Source organism: Sciurus carolinensis, chromosome 7 (genome assembly GCF_902686445.1).
Source record: "Sciurus carolinensis chromosome 7, mSciCar1.2, whole genome shotgun sequence".
NCBI classification, from domain to species: domain Eukaryota; kingdom Metazoa; phylum Chordata; class Mammalia; order Rodentia; family Sciuridae; genus Sciurus; species Sciurus carolinensis.
Window position 1 is genome coordinate 108,214,189 of NC_062219.1, and position 15,557 is coordinate 108,229,745.

Genomic DNA, 15,557 nt, shown 5'->3' on the forward strand with positions numbered 1-15,557 from the left:
CCTTGGTCCTGTTCTTTAATGCTTCATTAAATAGTTATCTTCAGAGCATATTCCTCTGAAGCTCTACTCTGTGTGTAAGAGATTGTTTCCAGAGAATCCAATCTAAGACAACTACTTTTTGGGATATTTAGCACCTGTGGTGTAGACTTGATCATGGCTAAATTTAAACATTTTTTAAAGAAAGGAAAAAAAAAAGAAATTCAAAGTGTTGAAGAGCAGAATCAAGTGATAATGAAATCATCAAGTTTTCAAGTATCATTTTGGGCTGTACAAATTAACCCCAAGTTAATGACCCCAAGTCACAACTCGAAGTCCTGACCCCTAGTCAGGAGCAAATGAGGTCATGAGATCTGGTTACGCACAAAGAAGTCATGACTGGTACAACTTAACTCAGGTGGAGGTTTCACTGGCAAGAGGTGCTTTCCAAGGGATAGGAACAAGGCTGAGTTTAAGGAATGACTCAGAGCCTGACAGTCCTAAAACAAATGAGCATTGTGACAGTGTGCAGAGGGATTCACAATAAAATAATATTACAGTTTAATAAGCAAAATAAAAGGGCCATGCTCTGTCATTAAGCTATTCCCATCATAGTCCTCATTTTGAATCTTATTATAAAGTAGTTGTTATAGATCCCATTCTCACCTCCCTTTTTTCTTTACATAATAAAAAAATCAACTAAATATTTTCTGAAGTTTTTTTCACGTAATGGCAAAATAAGAGCCTGTCACATCTGAGACAATGAACAGATTATTTAGTGACTCCAGACCAGTTGATCTCAGTAAGCCCTATTTTCCTTCCTGACAAAATGAGATTAAAAATAATAATACCAAAAATCACAGAAATTTTATCAAGTGTAAATAATCTATATAGTTGCAAGTGTGCAAAACGCTTATTTTTTTTAATCATTGAAAGTTCATTTTTTTAAATGCTAAAAGTTCAAGATGGTCATTTTAGTCATGCCTTAAGAAAATCAGGAGCAACCCTTCCACTGAAAACACCACTGGACAAAATATAAGAATCACCTTCATAAAAGATGCAGGAATTACAAGTTCAAAGCCAGGGAAAATTAAAAGAAAAGGTAAGTGAAGAGGAAGCTGCTTTTGCCCTGAGGACATTTGCAAATTGCAGCACATTTGAATTTCATTTTGATGGCCAACCAAGGCAAGGTGAACAGAAATCAAAACCAAGGAACAAAAGTTTTGGGGATTCTAATGGGACAAATTTCTCAAAATAATCTGAAACACAAAAGCGCCACATCCTTAGAGTAAAAGTGAGCCCAAAGTCAATCAGCTTTCATGCTGATGCATAGCCTCCAGGTCACATTTCAGACTTGGTCCCGCAAACCACAGACTTTCCACTGGTTTTAGATGGCTTTGAATGAGTAAGGTCTCTGGCACCTTTGACTAGTTGTGCACCAGCCTTCTCTGGAAGAAGTTACATTCATGATGGAGCTCATGCCAGCACCATAGATACTACACACTGCGAGGGAAGCACAGGAGGAAACTGGAGAATCAGAAGTGACAAAAGAACAGACCAGAACATTTTAAGCATTGAAATAATCAGAAAACAACTAAAATATAATAGTGTTTACTATACTGAAGAACTAACAAATAGTTTAAAAATATCTGCAAGAAATAGAAAACTACTTTCAAAAAGTCACTGTGTATTTGAAAAAAGACTTTTGAGAAATGAAAAACACATTAGCTAAAAGCAAACTTTCCAAAGGACCTAACTCCTATAACCATCACCTTAGGGGTTAGAATTTCAGCACACAAGTTTTAGGAGGACACAATCAAACCATAGCAAGCATCTCCTGAATCAAAAGAATGTACTACAGGCACTTAATTTTCAGTTTAATGTAGGTAATAATATAATGTGCTCACAAAACATATTGCCTTTTTCACATCCAATACTAATATAAATTTTGGTCAGGAGGCAAAAAATGGTAAGAATTGTTTGTAAAGTGCTTAAAGTGCTTCTATGTGACCATCGTTTTACGAGGCCTTTTGAAATACATGATTTCATTTAATTATAATAAAGTAGATACCATTAAGATCATCTCTAGATAGAAAACTTAGGCCAAACATCACAATTTTAGTTAATACAAGGACTAGGATTAAAATTCAAGTCTTTTCTGATTTCAGAGAACATCCTTCAAAGTAATCATTATGCTCTGTCTGAAGATTTTATTTGTTTGTTTTAATTTGTCCCTCTAACATTGAAGAAAATAGAGGTGTCACAGTTGGGTATAGTGGTGCACCCCTGTAATCCCATCAACTTGGGCTACTGAAGCAGGTGGATGGAATTTGAGGCCAGACTTAGCAAGTTAGCAACTGTCTCAAAAATTTATAAAGGGGGGAATGGAAATGAAGCTCAGGGGTAAAGTGTCCCTGGATTCGAACCCCAGTACCAAAAATAGGAAATTATAAGTGTTACATATGAAAAGATAATAATTTATTAGTTACATTTATTAAGCAGTGAACTTAAATTACTCTATTTTTCAAAAATAACTTATAATTAATATTTTATCAATTAATTTCAATTAAGCTATCAATTTGCACTCATTTTTAAAGATATAATTTTGTTTAATGTGATGTCAGAGAGAGAACTGCTTCCCACATATTTTGTATTAGAAAGATTATATATACTGACAAGATGAACCTACTGTTATTTGTTTTTTAAATTTTGGAAAATTAAGTTTGCACTTATTAGTTAGAAATCTGGAGATAAACTATAATTACCACTGCAGTATTATATCTCCAACCACCACTACTGACTATGCAAAACCATTTACTTTTTATTCAATCTAGGCCTTAAAACAGTGATTTCTATAAAAGTGCATTTGGGAATGTTTTTAAGAAGTTGGAATGATGGGGATCACTTTCTCCTTTTGCCTCTGGTTGGTGTAATGAAATGAGAAAAATTCATAAATTTGAAAAATGTAGCAAATTAAGAAAAACACTTTTGCAGATAGTTCTCCTCTTAAAAATATTAATTTAGAAGTCAGGGATTTGGACCTCTGAGCAGACTTCTCTATAAGAAATAAATTGTTAATTTATTTTGAGGTCCCTAGAGCATCCCTCAACCTAAGTGTAACTCAGTGCTTCTGAATTTAGAGGCATGAGGTTCCCAGCACCATGTTGGGATGGGACTGCCTGTTCTGAATTTTGAACCAGCTTCCAAGCATGATCTGGCTCAAGGAGACACCTAATTCTTAACAACTACAATTAACCCTGGAAAGAATCAAAAAGACCAACAGAGACATGGTTTGGAGAAGTCTGGTGTTGAAGTCATCCTACTGAGAGAAGAAAAAAATCAGTGAGGGGAATATCTTGTCTCCCTACAGCTGTCATGGCCCCTTCCTCACTATCTGTATTTGCAGAGCCCTAACAGAGGAACCTCAGCTTTTTCTCAAGCTCTTGCTCTTCAGCAACAGTGTTCACTCATGATCACACTCTGTGAACTAGAACATTGTACAGATGAGGAAACTTTGTTTCACAAAGTGTACCTTGAATTCACTCAATCTTCCTCAACAGATATGTAATGATCAAAATACATGTAATGTAAAAATACAGTGAGACATAAACACAATTCAACTGGTGTTTCACCATTCAAGAAGTTTACTACTAATATAATCAGTAATAAGACATGCACCAAAATAATGACATTTCAGTTAAATCTGAACATTTCTTCAAGAAGGAGATGGTAACATAAAGATGATAAAAGATAATCACACAGATACACACACAGCAGAAATTACTGATATAAATTCAAGTTGACTCTTCAGAATCTATATCTCAAATTTTTAAACACTGGAATATTCTTTTTATTTCCTAAAACTCGTACTGTTTCCGAAGATTATTGAGTTTGTATGTTGTTTCTGTTGAATTAACAAAAGTGTGAGTCTTTTTAAGCAGTTGCCTCTTTTGTTTGGCTAGTGTTGTTGTCTACTGTTTGCAAATATAGTTTCTCTTATGGTCCTGAGCTGTTTTCACAGGTCTCACGCAACCTGGGCTCTCGTCTCTCCTGACCATGCTGCTGCAGACCCAGCAGCTCTGTTTAAGGCATTCCTCTCACACCAGCAATTTAGTGATCCTCGCCATCTCTCCGATGAAACTTCCTCTTTCTTGTACATGGGCTTTTAAATGCTAACCTCAGAGACCTCTGTTTTCTGTTAATTTATTTTCTTTTTTCTCTTCTGTAAAATTATCATAAATTGGTTAGAAATTTGAGATGATCCCATTATTCTTTTGTATCAAATTATATTTAAATTTGTTTATATGATTATAAGATGAATATGAACTCACCATAAAACTGTTTTTCAATATACAGAAACTTAGAAAATTAAAAGATAAATTACCCCTTTTCCCAAAATATCCCAATCCAGAAGTAGTTGCCTTTCCTACTTTGATGTTTCAATATCACTTTCTTGGCATTTGAAAATGGCAGAAGATGGCTTATCTGGATGTATAAACACCAGAATGGTCTAAACCGCTGGAGTCTGCTTTTTGATCAATTTATAAACCAATGTGTCATAATCGTTGAAGAAATTGTAGTGCATGACGCTACTGTGCTACATACAGGGCATGATGCTTGGTGACGATGCTGCAGCTGCCCAGCTGGTGTTGCCATGGAATCCTTGTTCCTGTGATACAGTCAGAGAAGGTAAACCTGAAAAAGGAATTGCACTGGTGTCACAGTATTGCTCCTGGAATGGAATAGATTGTCTAGGATTATCAGTCATTCATGTTAAAAAGAACTAAAGCTTTTATAAGGCCACTGAATTATTCAAGAATGTACTATACATTTAAATCACTTTTATTATACAGTATTATGGAATTGAAATATCTATAATAGCAAAACATGGCAAATCTTGGTTATTATGAATAAATGATACGTATGTTAGGCATGGAGAGAGATGTTTGTAAACTAACATTTTTGTTGTGGAATTTTGCTCTTGACATTACATATATAGTTCTGCTTCATCTCTTTCATAGCTGTGTGCATGGCACAATTTGTATATCAGTTATGGGTAACATTTATGGGCAGGGTTAAGAGAACCATCAGGGGATGGTGAGGTACTCAGGTATTAGCAACATGAGGAAGTAGTTACCACCTATAAAGCTGAGGAAATAGGGAGAGAATTTTTTGTTGTTGTCACTGGAACCCAGTGAAAGCTGCAGCCATGGGAGGCTCGCCCAGGCTTACCCAGTGGGAAGTCTGGCACTTGGTAGAGGAATACAGTAGCAGCTGTGTCCTTAGCACTGTGGTGGAGAAGTAGCCGTGTATAAATACCAGAAACCCCTTCTCACTCTTCATTTCTGTTGGTACTTGCATAAACGAGTTTAACTGAAAGCCAAAGGATAAGGGACAGGAAATTGGATATAGAGGGACAATAAGAGATGAAAGTTGCAAGTATGTAAAAGTCATTTTAATTATTGAGCACCTCCTTTGTGCCAGACTCAGGGGATACAACAGTGAATGAAATAAACACACACTTTCATCTAGGGGCCAATTTGCGGGGGAGGAAAAAACAAACTGACATGTAGTGGGCCATGGCCCTCTCATCTCTACCCTTAGCTGAGGCCCTTCATTAAGGAAAACTGGATGAGGGGGAATGGGGGATGAAGAAAAGACAAACAGACACACACAAAGAGAAGAAGGTGGGGCCAAGTGGGCCACTGCTCTCTGGTGGAGAAACTGAACCAGAGCTAGCTCAGCATGTTTACTACATGGGTTTTATCATCAAAGACTATTTGTGGGAAAGTTTTAGCAAAGCAGGCAACCTGAAGGATGCAGAACTGGTGAGACATTATGGTCATCTTGTTTTGTTCGGAATCACTATCCCTGGGAGTTGGTGTTAGAACTCAAGGTCCCCAATGATAACTGCTGTGTGCCCTTGCACGTAGCTTCCCCCCAACCATGTCACCATAGCAACAGGGCCATCTTGACCTGCACCTTTGCACAGGCCGTTCCCAGAGCAAGGAAACAATGAGAGTCAGAAAGACCATGATTCATTCACTGCTCTCCATGGTAGTGCTTAACAGGTGCCAGACATTGTTTTGTTTTCAATATGTTGCTTCAGTAAATAAACTGATAGCATCAACTTTATCTACTCTTTAATGATGGAACATTGTAAGTTATACCCTATTTTTCTTTTCTAAATCTTTTTAAAATTTTTTTAGTTTATTATTTTATTTACTTATTTTTTGCATTACCAACAAGGTCATAATAAATTTTCCTGGGCATCCTTTGTGTACTTAAGTGATCTCAGACATGAAACCTCTGAGTCAAAAGGAAGACTTTTTTTTTTTAGGTATTAATTTCAGAAAAATGCCTTTCCAGAAAACTGCACAGATTCACATACTCACCAAGAAGAGTGTCAGGTTCCCCAGATCCTTGCAATAACTCACTGTTACCTCTCTTTCTCCAATCATCCAAGTGGGAAATGGTACACTATTGTTTCATTGTTTTTCTCTGTTTACCTGTGAGATTAAACAAGCCCATTTTTATTTATTAGCAATTTGTATTTCTACTTACAAACTGCCTGTTTCATCATTTGTTCAGTTTTTTTAGGGGGTTGATTGTCATTTCTTAAATTATTAGCATTTTTAAAATATCCTATCATCATCAGTAATCTATTATATGTTATAGTTTGGACTTATTTTGCAAATATTTTATCCCCATTTGGCGTTTGTGTTTTTACTTTAAGACAATTTAAAATTTACAGAACATCTTAATATTTATTACCTCATATTTATCAATCTGATCTTTTATAGATCTGGACTTATAAAAATGTTAAGAGGTCATTTGCCATTTCCAGGGTTAAAAAAGATATTCTTGTTGTTGTTGTTTTTTTTTTTTTCATAAGAATTCTATAAACAACTTCTTCTTTTCTTTACTCATTTATCTGTCAACACTTAGGTTGATTCCATATCTTGGTCGTAGTGAATAGCGCTACAATGAATGTGGGAGTAGAGCTGTTTCTTTGACACACTGATTTTATTTCCTTTGGATATCTACCCAGTTGTAGGATTGCTGGATCATGCAGTTGTCCTAGTTTTAATTTTTGAAAATTAAACAGTATTAAATTAAACAGTATACTGTTTCCCATCACAGATGCACCAGTTCACTCTTGCCACAGCACTGTACAGGAATTCTCTTTTGCCCACACTGTTGCTTATCTCTTTGTTTTTTTTGTTTTTGTTTTTTTTTTTTTTTTTTTTTTTTTTTTTTTTTTACGGTACTGGGGATTGAACCCAGGGCCTTGTGCTTGCGAGGCAAATACTCTACCAACTGAGCTATATCCCCAGCCCTCTTTTTTGTTTGTTTGACATTTTTTTAAAATAAAAACTATCCTAATAGCTGTGAGGTTATTCCTCATTATAGTATTGCTTTATGTTCCTTGATTAGTGATGTTGGGCAAGACCCATGAGCCAGAAGGAGAGAAGAATAAGGAGTAAAAGAACTAGGGAAAGACAGAGGGTTATGAAGTCAACCAGTCTCTTTTCTTAGCCATCTTCCTTCAGTATGGCATATCATGGAAAAGAGGAGATTCCTGAAATCAGACTGGAGTTTTTGATGATAACAAAGGACTGGACATTGTAATGGATGAGTCGATACCTGTAAATTAATGCAAACAGGTATTATTCATTTAGAATTAACCAAGAAGTTATACAGTTTACTTGAGCAGGGGAAAGAAGAAATTCATAAAGCAGTCATAAAAGGACATTGAAGAGCAAAAATAGTTGCTTTGTGACTAAATCTTGAGTCATGTTTGTTCATACTGTGGTTGGAGCTGCTTGATATGATGACTTCTGAGAGGAAGAGTAGTATCTCCCTTAGAGTAATGTTTTTATTCTACATCCTTAGCATGTTTCATTGAATTGGCTTTACATACTTTAAACTGATGGCAGTTAGGAAAACAAAGGCTCCTGATTCTGTCCTAGTAAAGTGAACCAAATGTCATGAGGAAATAGCCTCTTTACCCAAATAAATAACCTTTACATAGAATTCCACACTCATTTTTTAAAATATATTTTACTTCACATTTTTTCCATCCTACATTTATCTTTATCTTTCTTTCTTTCTTTCTTTCTTTCTTTCTTTCTTTCTTTCTTTCTTTCTTTCTTTCTAGTACCAGGGATTGAACCCAGGAGCACTCAACCACGGAGCCACATCCCCAGCCCTATTTTGCATTTTATTTAGAGACAGGGTCTCACTGAGTTGCTGAGGCTGGCTTTGAACTCACACGATCCTTTTGTCTCAGGCTCCTGAACCACTGGGATTGTGCTCTGTATCTTTTGGTCTGGGACGTCTCTTGAAAAACAGCATTTAAGTACTGTTGCTTGAGCTGTCTTATTTGTTTTTATTTTGAGTTTCTCTGTTTTAAATATTTTACCAAATCTAATATCTCCCTCATAGGAAAACTTACACATTCATATTTATTTTCATTGTTTTTGATGTATTTTAATTACCTATATTATTTTTATTTTTATTGGTACATTATAGTTTTACCTAACAGTATTTATTTTGATATATTCATTCATGCACAACACATAATTTGTTTTTGCTCTCATACTTGTAATTGTGTTAATTTTAAGTGTTTAGATATAATGAGACTTAAATATGGGGAAATTGTTTTAGACTATTAATATACCATAGAATCTTGATATCACAGTTGTTTTCTTTTTAAGCTTTTGGTTAGGATTCTCTATTCCAAGTGGTAGATGCACAATGCAAAATAGCATGAGAAAAAATGTGCATGTGTTCACATATAGGCTGATGCAAGTTAAAACAGAACAATGAGAGGGAAGCTGCCTTGATGTAAGCAGAATGTTAGGGTTTAGCCAGGGTCAGGGTGGACTCTCTGCCCTCCTGTCTCCAAGCTTAACTTACCCTCTTTGCAGCATCATACTCTTCTCCATATAGCTCCTACTTGAATACTGAATAACTCCAGTTTCATATTCTTATAACTATGAGTCAAAAATTCTTTTCTTTCTCTTGTTCCATAAAACAAAGTTGCAGAAAAGAATTCTGACTGACCCAGTTTTGGTGATGTTAGACCAATAATTGTCACTTGGGAATTGGGTCACGAACACTGGAGAGAATCTGTCAATGGAAGAACAAGGAAAGATATCTCATTTCAAATGGTCTCACTCATTTGAGACAATCTAATTTCTATTAGTATTTTAGAAATTTTACAATCTATATTAATTCTTAGGGACATATTGAAATTTAATGCATATTTGAATTATTGTTTTTACTTACATTTATATTTTACCAGTATCTATATCCAATTCCAATGCAACAGAAACTTTAATATGTTTTTATATCCCCTTATCCATTTGCCAAGTTATGACCTGAGATGTAAAAAGTTTTAGGTTGATTTCAATTTTACATGTCATATTGCCAACAATTTTAATTATGCTCTTCCATGTCCATATATTCTCAATAATAGTGATTTTGTCTAATTTACCTTGCTGTTACAAATAATCAACCCAGAATATGGTATTGAGATTCATTAATATGGCAGCTAACAGATATTTCTTGTGGGAAATTTCCAATGACATTCTTAGTAGAAAATTTTCTTATGGTAAACACCATTTACATAGAAAACATGCACCTAAATCTTTGGAATATATTAAGTAAACTATATTAATTAAACTATATTTCAAGCTCTACATCAAAGCACCTAATTTAGAAAGTTCTGTACACAAACCAAGAAGTTCAAAGAGGTCAAAGGGTTTGCATTCAGCATGCAGTGACATAACTTACTCTAGAGTTTCTGTCCTACCCTCAGATCATAATGATTTGTCTTTGCTTTGAATCTATTCTTTATTATAGTGAGAAAAGCATGGCTGAAAATAAGCCATTTGTTTGGGGTACTGAGATGACTGGTAGAGACTGTGCTCAGGATTTATTTTCCACATCTCTGCTTTGGTGGTTTTTCTTTTCAGCTAGCCTGCCTCTCATACGTTCCTCATGTTGCTGATATCCTGCTGAATTGATGTCCTATACCCAGGGCATGCAGCAGAAATGTAGCAAAATTTGAGTTACCACCACAAAGCAAGAAATACAGTCATTTTGCCAAGTTCCAGAAAAACAGAAATTCCAGAAGCTTCTAGAAGGCATGCTTTCTTCAAAGGCCCTTACCACATGTCGGTCTATGACAGCAACTACTGACCTTGGAAGCAGGTAGCCCTTTAAGGACTGGGATTGTGCAAGCTGGCAACCACCATCCAGAGATCCTGCAGTTTGGAAAGCCCTCTCCAAGTGCGCATTAGAAATCTGGATCAGGTCTGCTTTGGTGTTGCCAACCTCATTACTGCCAGGAAGGAAGCAGCTTCTCAAATGAAAGGAAGATAAATAAGCTTCTTTGTCATACCAATTCCAGCAAAAAATAGCTGAAATGCTATTTAATATGAAACAAATTGCTGTGGAGGTTCAGAGCTTGTTGTCATTTTAAGGAATCTGCATCTTGCTACTTGCGACTTCAAGAAGAGCACAAGATACAATATACTGTTTGTTGAGTAATTTCAGCATTTCCTTTTTATGGTATAATACTAATTCTATTTTTATGATGATTCTCATTATCATTACTTGAAACTTCTTTTCCCCACAGCCACTCAAATAGGATTGGACATCTCTTGAGTTGTTAAGCCCCGGAAAGGATATCACTCTCTTTATCTCTTTCTACAAACACCAGGTGCAAATAGATAGTGTCAGACATAAGCATAATTATGACAAGGGAAACATTAATTTCATACTCATAAAATTCCATTATCTTACCCCAGAAAAGCTTAACTTTTGTTGAAACTAAAGTAACTCCTATGTTTGCCTTTTTGTACTGTTGTGCCCAAAGGCTTGAGACCCCACAAGGACCACCAGAGACCACGATCAATGCAAGCAGCAAAGAGTCATTTATTAGCGAGTTCGAACCCGGTCCTCTGCGTCCTTAATCAACGACGCTAGGAGAGGCCCCGAGCCCTCGTCAGCAGGGTTTTTATAAGGAAAAGCAAGCAGTTTTACAGTGTTCTTCTAATTGGCTAACATTCGAACAGCTAAACCTCCCCTGGTTGGGTCCGGTCAATCTATTTGATTTTCATTGGGTCCGGCCAGAACTGGACGGTCCTAGAGGAAGAAGGGGGGGAGGGAACAGGTGAACTATTTAGGAGCTGAGTCGGGGCTAGGCCCTGCTCTCGTCCTTGACGGATAAGGTCTCCAGGCAACTGCACATTCCTCGGACAAATATCTCTTAACAACCTTGGTAAGCACAGGGGCCCAGCAGTCCTGTTTGTCCTTGAGACAGTTAGCAGCACAGATACCACCCTGCTCTCAACAGTACCTTGTACAGGAATCCAGTTCTTCTTGCTGCAGTAGCTTGTGCTGGAAGCAATAACATTAACGATACTTGAAAAGGTCTTCTGTGATTGTTTGCTCCTGGGCCTTTTCTGATGTCTGAGAATGTAGGTGGGGGTGATTGTGGCTGACAACCTTAAAAAGTGAAGTGGGACATCCTTGCTAAGGCTGGAAGACCTGATGGATAATGTGCAAGAACTCAACTACTAATCAGGGACTTAAATGATTAGGGTAACCTATTCTTTGTTTCCTACTACCTTTGCCTGAAGTTGATGTGAAAGACACCTGTAACCTCTCCTTCCTGCTTATGGGCTTGCTACACTCACCCTATTTCATTTGTACTCAGAAAAATGAACTGTTAGTATTCACAGATGGACCAGAATGAACTCTATTGTTGATCTCTCTCATTTTTCCTTCCCTTACACAACCTAGACTGTACCCATGTCTCCTATTTGCTCTTATAATTAACTTCCTACAAAAGACCTGTCTTCTTGGCTAGATTATAAGCCTTCAGAGGGCAGGAGCTGTGTCCTACTCATTTCAAAGGTGCTGGACACAGAGTAGGTGGACAGCAAAGGCTGTGGAATCCAATAATTTGAAGACAAGGTGGACTTTAAAGAGACAGCTTGGATTGTACCTTGGAATATCTCTTATTCAATGATTGACTTTTAAATAGTGATTTATTAATTATAAAGGCATGAGCCTTCAATTTTGATTTAGCTAGATTTAGGTTTATATTTCAAATCTATCACTAATCTATGGTAAAAGTTAAATCACTTGAGTTTTAATTTCCTTGTCTTTCAGATGGAATAATGATGCCACTTTTAGGAAGCATTTAAGAGAATTATACTGTGACATAAAACCATTAAGAATTATTTTTGTCATATATAATATGAATTTCTCCATCTTAACAATAAAAATTTAGGCTTCCTCAGTACCCAGGGAGGGCTCTACATGGCATTGTTCTTGATTCCATTGTAACTTAAAGGGAAACTGTCACAATGTCCTGAGCCCTTGATGTCCTGAGCCCTTGATGTCCTACAAATGAAGGAAGAGCATGTTCTCGAATTCCTTGCAGCAGGAACCCACTTAGGTGGCACCAACCTTGATTTCCAGATGGAATAATATATCTACAAAAGGAAAAGTGATGGAATATACCTCATAAATCTGAAGAGGACCTGGGAGAAGCTTCTGCTGGCAGCTCATGCCATTGTTGCCATTGAAAACCCTGCTGATGTCAGTGCCCTATCCTCTAGGAATACTGGTTAGCAGGCTGTGCTGAAGTTTGCTGCTGCCACCGAAGCCACTCCTATTGGTGGACGCTTCACTCCTTCACTAACTAGATCCAGGCAGCCTTCTGGGAGCCACATCTTCTGGAGGTGAACCCAGGGCTGACCACCAACTTACAGAAGCATCTTATGTCAACTGCCTACCATTGCTCTGGGTAACACACACTCTCCTCCGTGCTATGTGGATATTGCCATTGTGTGCAACAATAAGGGAGCTCATTCTGTGGGTGTGATGTGGTGGATGCTGGTCAGAGAAGTTCTGCACATGTGTATCACCATTTCCCATGAACACCCATGGGAGGTCATGCCTGATCTCTACTTCTACAGAGATCCTGGAGAGATTGAAAAGGAAGAACAGGCTGCTGCTGAAAAAGCTGTGACCAAGGAGGAATTTCAGGGTGAATGGACTGCTCCAGCTCCTGAGTTCTCTGCTACTCAACCTGAGGTTGCAGACTAGTCTGCAGGTGTGCAGGTGCCCTCTGTGCCTATCCAGCAGTTCCCTACTGAAGACTGGAGTGCCCAGCCAGCCACTGAAGACTGGTCTGCAGCTCTCACTGCTCAGGCAACGGAGTGGGTAGGAACAACCACCGAGTGGTCTTGAGCTGTTCTACAGTCACTTAAGCAAAATGAAAATAAGGTTACGGAAAATAAACACCAGTTTCTTAAAAATAAATAAATAAATAAAAATAAAAATTTAATTATTTATATCTTTGGCATGATTATATTCAAGAAACCTTTTCAGATTTTTGTTAATTATTCAGTTCTTAAAAGTAATCAAAATATAAAGCTTCGTTAGAACCACAGAAATTATGAAATTGTGAGTATAGTGGTTTCATGTTTACATAACTGTGAGATACTCTATGAGATCAAATTCCTTTTATGTAATCCAGAACTAAAAAGTAAATTAGCTATGACAGGCTGGTTGAAACAAAAGTAGAAATACTTGAGTTCCATCTCAATGAGAATCAACTAGGAAAATTCCCTAAATTTATAGTATTCTTCAAAATGTACTTCTTAAATCCAGTGTTGGTCCAGTCCCCTCATTTCACAGATTGAAAATATGCCAAATATCCAAGAGAGCATGTTGCTTTTTCATTAATATCAGGCTGAGGCAAAAACCAGACATCCTGATGTCCAATATATACTTTTTCATTTATTATAGTCCCCATGTATCCAATCTGAAAAAGACAATTGGTCCCATACTGGTCTTTTCAGTTCCCTTATATCCAGATAACAATAACAATATCTAATTTTCAAGAGCTTGCTCTAAATCAAATTCTATGTTACACATTTTGGTATTATCATTTCGTCTATGCCTTACCAAAACCCTATGGTTTGAATATGTTATAGTGCATATATATTGATCTACTACACTGTGCCATATAAATATGAACAATTATGTATTAACTAAAACTAAAATATATTTTCAAATTTAAATATTTATTCAAACCCTTTTATACTGATTATTTTAACATACTCATTAATTTTTATTTGTCTAGTACAATATATATTTGTGTTGTTGTTATATTAATCATGCATGTCAACACTTACAAATTCTCATGGTTCCCTGTGTTTAGTTTCTTCAGGGTGGCAGGCGAGGCCTACCAAAACTGTTTTCAGATTCATCTTCCAGTGTTCTCCCATACTCTCCCTCTCCTCTAAGAACAATGAATTTCAAGATATCTCCCTGAAAATGTGTTGCATTATGTGTCTATGCTATTGCACCTTTTTTCCATAGTCAAGCTAGATTCTCCTGTTTAAATATTTCTTCTTCAGGAAGCACTTGAAACATGATTTCTTCCATCCTCAGATAGTTAGCTCCTTCCTCCTCTACACTACTACTCTATTCTTTTCAAAACATTAGAAGATATTAGGTTGTCTTATAATCAATTTCCTTGTTAATCACAAGCTTCTAGAGAGAAGGAACCATATCCTAGTCATCTTTAATCCCTATGGTTTTGCACAGTGCCAACAAATGTATTATAAATTTTTTTTACAAACTTAAGAATATTTATTTTAGAATAGTCTATTTATTTAGAACTTCATCTTTTTAAAGTCTGTGAAGTGTAGTGTAGATATTTTATTCACATTTTTCAGGTGATAGTATGAGGATAGATTTGACAATGACGGTAAATCCAAGTCATAGTTGGTATCAGATGACAAGCATCCTGGCAATGGATACAGGACCATTCTACCACTGAATTGAAAACATGTTCTGTTTCATAGACATGCAATCATTTTATTTCTTTTTAAAACGTAACTGTGGAATAAGCTTCCCTATTCATCGGATGAAGAGATCCAATTAAGGGGTTATCCAAGTTAAGTATTTGTTAAGACTACTATGCATTCTGGGAACAAAATGTACTTTGGTTTTTTTTCTATATTTTCTCCTTTTTAAAAGTCTGCTTTATTGAGATATGATTGGCACACAAGATAATGCACGTGTGAAGTATCTGGTAAGGTTTGATGCAAGTATACATCTATGAAACTATCAACATATTAAAATAATGAAGATAATAAAGATGCCCATAAAACCCTCATGCCCCTTCATAGAAAAGCCTATCCTGTCCCCATCTCCAAGCAATTATTGAAATTAGTTCGGTCCCTAGAAATTAGTTTTTGCTTTTTCTATAATTTTGTATAAATAGAGTTACACATATGCGGTTTTATTTATTCATACATTTTTGGTTTCGGTTCTTTCACTCAATGTAATTATTTTGAAAGTCATCAGTGTGATTATACATGTCAATAGAAATCTATAAAATCCCTTCCTCCTCCAACCTACTATGATCTCAAGTAGACACTGTCTTGGCTACTTAAAATATCATCTACTCATGTTCATATTATTACTTTAACTCTTCCTCATAATTGTTGTACATCAGTCAGAGTTCTTTCACTGTGTTGCCT

The 15,557-nt window shown here is 36.3% G+C and overlaps 1 non-coding gene and 1 pseudogene across 1 annotated transcript; one reads left to right on the forward strand and one right to left on the reverse strand.

Moving 5' to 3' along the window:
• The first annotated feature begins 4,559 nt into the window (after window positions 1-4,559).
• LOC124989294 (40S ribosomal protein SA-like) lies at window positions 4,560-13,251 on the forward strand (annotated as a pseudogene).
• On the reverse strand, window positions 7,239-7,312 carry Trnaa-cgc (transfer RNA alanine (anticodon CGC)). The gene has a single exon. It is a non-coding gene; the product is annotated as a tRNA-Ala (tRNA).
• Window positions 13,252-15,557: the final 2,306 nt, after the last annotated feature.